Genomic DNA, 6,000 nt, shown 5'->3' on the forward strand with positions numbered 1-6,000 from the left:
GTAATTGATGTGGTGGAAGATCCCACTGAGGAGGGCTGATTGCAGAGGACATATGGGGTATGACTAACAGAATGGATGTCTTAAAAACACGTTAGTGTAAACTTCCTGGCAGGGAGGGAGAAACGCTTGGGAGACTTTACAAAGGTCTGACACAAAACCAAGCTCTAGGAAATCTCCTTTAGCAGAAATCTGTGAAGCAGGCAGGGGATGGGTGGATACCCCTGCCCCTCAGGACACTCTCGTTCCTGCTAAGGAGGTCTTCACCGCTCCGAACAACACGTATGGAAACTGTATGGAGATGTCTGTGGATGTGCAGAGCTATCGGCTGGCTCCTTGCCTGGGAGCTGTTGTCACTGCTGAGACAGGAGGTAGCACAGCCCCAGGCAGAGCGCTCAGGGAGGACGCAGCTGCCCCGGCAGTCCCTGCTCATGTCCCCTTGGGTGCGTGCTACCCCCGGGGCTGGCTACGTGCGCTCCTCCATGGCCGGTCTGGACATCCTCACCAGGCAACAGCCCCAGTAAGGCCGCAGCCGTGGCTCTCACAGATGGGTTTCATTGAGGACACGTCTGGCTTGGAGCTTGTTTTCATTTCCTTTTGAGGAAAGGAGGAGTCATGGGAGAGGAGTAGCTGAGCGGCTGAGCCGGCTCTCGTGGACATGGGCCGCGGTGCCAAACGAGCTCCTGCTGCGGTTTCCGCTGCGGCTCTGGAGGCTGCAGGCCAAGGGGCAGGAGGCTGCGGAGAAGGAGCTTCAGCTGGTGTGCCAGTGGTGCAGGATCCATCCAGGATGGGAGAGCAGCCTGTTGTCACGGGGGGAGGTTTGACGGGTCTCGGGGCAGGGGCACTGTATGGCTTTTTGCCGGCACAGGAGCTCCTGCAGCAGCTCCCACTGAAGGCACCGGGTGCCAGGAGCTTGCCCCCAGAGCAGAGGTCCTACAGGAGCCAACATCCTGCATCAGCAGTCACCAGCCACCCCACACAGGGGCACAACTGGCTCCAGGTGCCCCTGAGAGCCACTTCAGTCTGCGGGAACCAAGGGAATAAGGAGCCGTGTTTGAGGTGCCATCACCCTGGGTGCCCCCATGTGTTCGGGCCTCTGTGCAGGAGAGAGGGAGGTGTGCAGGGACCTGTGCTTTCCTGCTACAGCCAGCCATCGAGGTGGCTACTGAAATATATCTTAAAAGGCCCCAAATATGCCTCTCTCCAGGAAGAAATGAATCCCGGAGCTGTGGCAGATCTCCCCTTGCCTGCCAGGATCTGGGGGAGCAGAGCAAGTGGGAGGCACGGAGCAGGAGAGTACAGGCAGGGTTCAAACCTTCTTGTTACGCTGAGGTTCAGAGATCAAAAGGCAACTTCACAAATTAATGAGGCCACAGCCCGGGCAGAGCCTCTCCCCGGCATGGATGGGCGGGAGGGGAACGTGCAGTAATGAGCAAACTGCCTCTTCTTCACCAGCCGGTAAGACAGGTTCTGGGCTCCTTGCAAACCCTGTGGCCCAGCTCGTTAGAGTTCATTAGTGTTGTTACATATTCATATAGCATTAACACCATCAGGCCCCTGATGTTTAATCAGGCTGCAAGCTTGCCTTGAGCCCTACAAGTCTTGGAGGACCTTCCATCAAGCATATGCTGGAAGCACATGCACCAGATCGATGGCTTCAGTAAGGAGGGGTCTTGTGAGCGTGGTAACAGGACGAGGATCCGTCCCTTGACACAGAAACCTGGGTTATCAGAGGAACCTCAATGGTAAAGTTATCAAGAACACAATTTAGCGCTTTGCGTCAAGGCAGGAGCTTGCCAAGAGCTTCCTGAAAAAGAACAAAAGAGCCACGGCTTATCTGCCTGCGGCATCTGCTCCGCGCTCTGGCACGGTCAGGCCACTCGCCGCTGCTGATCCATAAGGTTTCCATCGTGCATCACGGCGTACCTCGGCGTGTCAGTTTGTGTTACCGGGTGGGTGCTTTCAAACCAGCAAACTAGAGAGGGGCAAGGCGAGCCCAGGATGTGGGCTCTGCTCCATCCTTCCTGGGCAGTCACCACCACGCAGGGGTTTAGTCCTGCCCGGTGGTCGATGCTGAGCCATTGTCAGTGGTGAGACAGCTATTTCCCAGGGTGATTCCTCCTGTGGCAGCTACAAATGACCTTTGGAAATGCTTCTGTTACCACTGGCTGCAGAGGAGGTATGTGTAAGAGGCCAAGCCCATGTGCCTGCTTTTTAGATGGACAAAACAAAGGGAGGCATGTCCTTCCCTCGAGCCCCTCCAGCCCTTGGCTTCCCATCTGTCAAATGAAGATGAAGGCAGCACCTTTTCTGTTGGAGATATACATGAATAAATCCTTAAAGGCTGCAAAGCACTCCAGTTCGGAGAAGGTGGTTATATAAAGGTGCTTATATTAAGCACCTTACACAAACACAGCAGCTCTAAGCTGGATATAATCTTGTTTATTTAGGTTAGAGCAAAGGACTTGAAGTTAAACTGGCTGGGATCTCGTCAGAGCTCTGACACGATCAGCAGTGGGAATGGAGCAAAACTGAGGGGCTGTGCTGCCCTTTGCCTTCCTCCTTTTAAATCACAAGGTTTTACGTACCCTGAAGGGCACTAGGTAGCTGTACCGAGCTTTCCATGCCCTGAGGATATTCAGTATCTAGTTTTCTTCAGATAGTCCTGAAATTCCTGATACATTAGCATCCCTAAATGTAAAGTCTGAGTTTAAAGAAACTGTTGCCCTTTTGGTGGAAAGGGCAGAGAGTGTGGAAAGGTTTTTTTTTCTCTAGAAAAATAAACAGCTAAGTCCAGCCACGTACAAGGATTGTCCTGGCCAGTGGGTGTATTCTGCAGCCATTGGAAACCCCGCGCTGGCACGCCGGCGGGCAGTGATGCCAGCTGGGGCTGCCGGAGGTTAGAGATGCTGGCAGCGAGCACGGTTATCCTGTTAGAGGGATTAGGAGCAGACTGGGGCTTAATCCTGTGCGGCGGTGCTGTGGATCGCTTCTCCTTCCCGCTCGGGGTGGTGTGGCAGGACAGGGGACTTGATCCCACGGAAGACTTCCCAGGACCTGTGCTGTGGCCTGAACCACAACTGTGGGCTCTAGGAAAGAGCCGTGCCCACGAGGGACAGGGCTGGCTACCCCTGCCAGGGATTTTTCTGGGATGAGGGAGGAAAACCGCATTGCAGGGAGGGTTGTGGGAGTGTTTCGGGTGGGGAATCCCTCCGGGGTGTAACGGCTGTCTTTCTTTTGAGATAAACCTAAGCCAGTGAACTCCTTTATAGAACAGATAGCTGAAACAATAGGGGCTGCCACCCAAAAAAAGATCCGTACAAGGGCTGAACGGGACTTTGCTGGGAATGGGGGGTTGTCATTGCTATCTGATGGCGGGGGGAGAGGTCCCGTGGGTCAGAGGTGAGTGTCTGAGGGAGTGGAGAGGAGGAACGTGAAAGCAGGGTGATACCAGAGACATCACTGCAAACCTATCGGCCGTGAGAAGCACCTTGGCTGGTTTTATGGCAGGTGGGGGCTTTATGCCTGAGCAAGGGGCAGGCTGTGTATTGTTCGCCTCCTTCGTTCACGGGAAAACACCTTTGTATAAGCTGGAAAATAAAGAGGATTGCATCAGAGAAACACACAGCCCTGTCACCTATTTTCCTCTTTATCACCCCAGCTACGAGAACCAGGATATCGGCTATCTGCACGGCTCAGAAAGGGTTACGGCACAGCAAAGCCTGGCAGATCTCCATGCAGAAGAAACCAAACCCAGTGGTAAATCCTGCTATAACAAGGCCTAAGTAGTCCCTGCAGAAGGGAGTGAAATTATGCCTGACCTTCGACCTACCCAACTCTTTCAAGTAGAGCCATCCCTTGCAAAAACTTGGCGGCCGTCTGAGCCCGGGGTGTGGTGTTTGCCTGTGGGGGCTGTCTCCATTCCTCCCTGCCTCCCTGTCCTTGACAGGTTGCTCCTCTCTCTTCTCTGTCTCCCATAGCCAGAGCTTCCCTCCTCCAGCTGGGACAGCACAAGCTCTTCCCATCCCCGGTGTCTCACTGGGATCCCCTGCTCCATCGCAGGTCTCCGTGCAAAGAGCCACTGGTGCCTCCAGGAAGCGCCGTCCCTGTGGAGAGCGTAGCTCCGCCTGGCCTCCACCACTAGCTTTTTAATATCCTTTCCCATGCGCGTTCCTCAGGACATCGGCATTCGTGGCCCCGGGGACAGAAGGAAAACATTTTTCTTTCTGTTTTTAGAGAGGCTGATGATTTTTCTGCGGCTCCCTCTGGGTCTTGCATCCTCTCCAGGCAGTAGACCCTCAAGAAGCCGAACAAACACCCTTGTCCTAGTTGCTTGTGCACAGGCCTGGGAATCTTGCCCTGCGCTCTCCTCTTCCTGACCTTGCTTTCCCCTGAACACCACAGCAGTAATTACCCTGAGGTTGAAGGGTTATTCGAAAGCAAGCACCGTGTCTTGTCCTCTCCCTCCTTTCCAGCCGCTGTTTCTCCTTACTCTGGAGTTAAACTCCTCGTGGAGTTTCCTTTGTGTCACTGTTAGTTGAAGCAAACACCACCAGCTAGGGTGGTAAATCTGGGTAGGCACAGCAGCTCCCCGTGTTCCTCATGCCCTGGTGCTCCCACAATGCCGCCAACAGCCAAACCACCGGCGCACCGGGGCAGCTGGACCGGCCAGCGGGTCTGTCCCTGGGGTGTCAGTCCCAGTCTGGGTGCTCTCATGGGCACTGGTTGACCACGTCCAAGAAAAGCATTAGCTGGACGCTGGAGATGGAAAGGGAGGTGGAAAGACTGGTCAGAGTGCACGGTGTGTGGTGGGGCTGCCGGATGGCCACGTTGCCCAAGCCAGAAATGTAGCAAGACTTGGGCAGAGTCAACATGTGAATATGAGCAGCCGGAGTGTCTGGGGTGGGTTGGTTAATGCTGAAATGGAGGGTTTTGCAAGTAGAGATAAAATCATCTTCATGTTTAGGAGGGCTTGGAGTGGATTTCCAGTGCGGGGTCAAATGATCCAGCATTCCTGTACTCTGCCGTTCTCTTTTCCAAAGCTTTTGCCGCTGAATATGAATTTAGCCTGAACAGGCTTTAGCCCAACAGTTTCTGCCTTGCGGGGCAGAGCTCCCCACATGGCACCACCTCCTCTGGAGAGCACTGCTGGGCTTTTCCAGCCCTTGGCAGCCAGGCACACCTCAAAGAGGAGCTTGTTTGTGGCTGCACCAACAGACCTGTGGTGTGGTGCTTTGGGGCAGGGAGCTGTTGTCCCCCCCAGTCCCTTTCCTATGCACACCCGACCTGGCTGCGAGCTGTTTTCCTTGATGCTGGTTAGGAGGAGCTTGGGAAAACCCAGTGCCGCTGGCACGCGGGGTGCTGAGGGCGGCACAGGGCGTTCGTGCGTGCCCCGTCCTGGTGGAGGGGGAGCCCTCTCCAGCTTCTGCCACCCAGGGAGAGAAAAGTGGGGTTAGTGCTGCAAAACAGCTCTTCCTCCTGCCAAGTGCTGGCAGCCCCCAGTTCATCCTGGTCCAGCTCTGCACCCCTCTGCCTGCCAACCAGGGCTGGGAGCCATGGGCACTGCCAGGCTCAGGAAGTCCTCAGCGACCACCCGAGGGCCAAGGTCTGGCGTGGGGCGAGCTGGCAGGCCCCCCCGCACCCGGGCCATCATCAGTGTGCCTTCCAGGCCACTAATGAAGCACCTTTTGCTATGAGGCCAGTCTCCCAACCCTGCCTCTCACCCTCCGGCCGCCTGCCTGTACCCCGGGGTGGCTGGGGTACTCCCCTTGCTGCCTGCACCCCCCCCCCGCTGCCTGCACCCTCCCATCTACCTGCACCCCCCCTCTCTGCCTGCACCCCCCCCGCTGCCGGCACCCCCCGCCTCCGCAGCCCGCAGCCCCCTCCCGCTCCCCGGCGGGGGCTCTCCGGGGGGGGACCCGCGGGTCACCCCCTGCCCGGCGCGGCGGGGCCAGTCCCCGCCCCGGGGGCGGGCTGCGGAGCACGTGGGGCCGCGCCGGGCCG

This window comes from Nyctibius grandis, chromosome 11, assembly GCF_013368605.1.
Source record: "Nyctibius grandis isolate bNycGra1 chromosome 11, bNycGra1.pri, whole genome shotgun sequence".
NCBI classification, from domain to species: domain Eukaryota; kingdom Metazoa; phylum Chordata; class Aves; order Nyctibiiformes; family Nyctibiidae; genus Nyctibius; species Nyctibius grandis.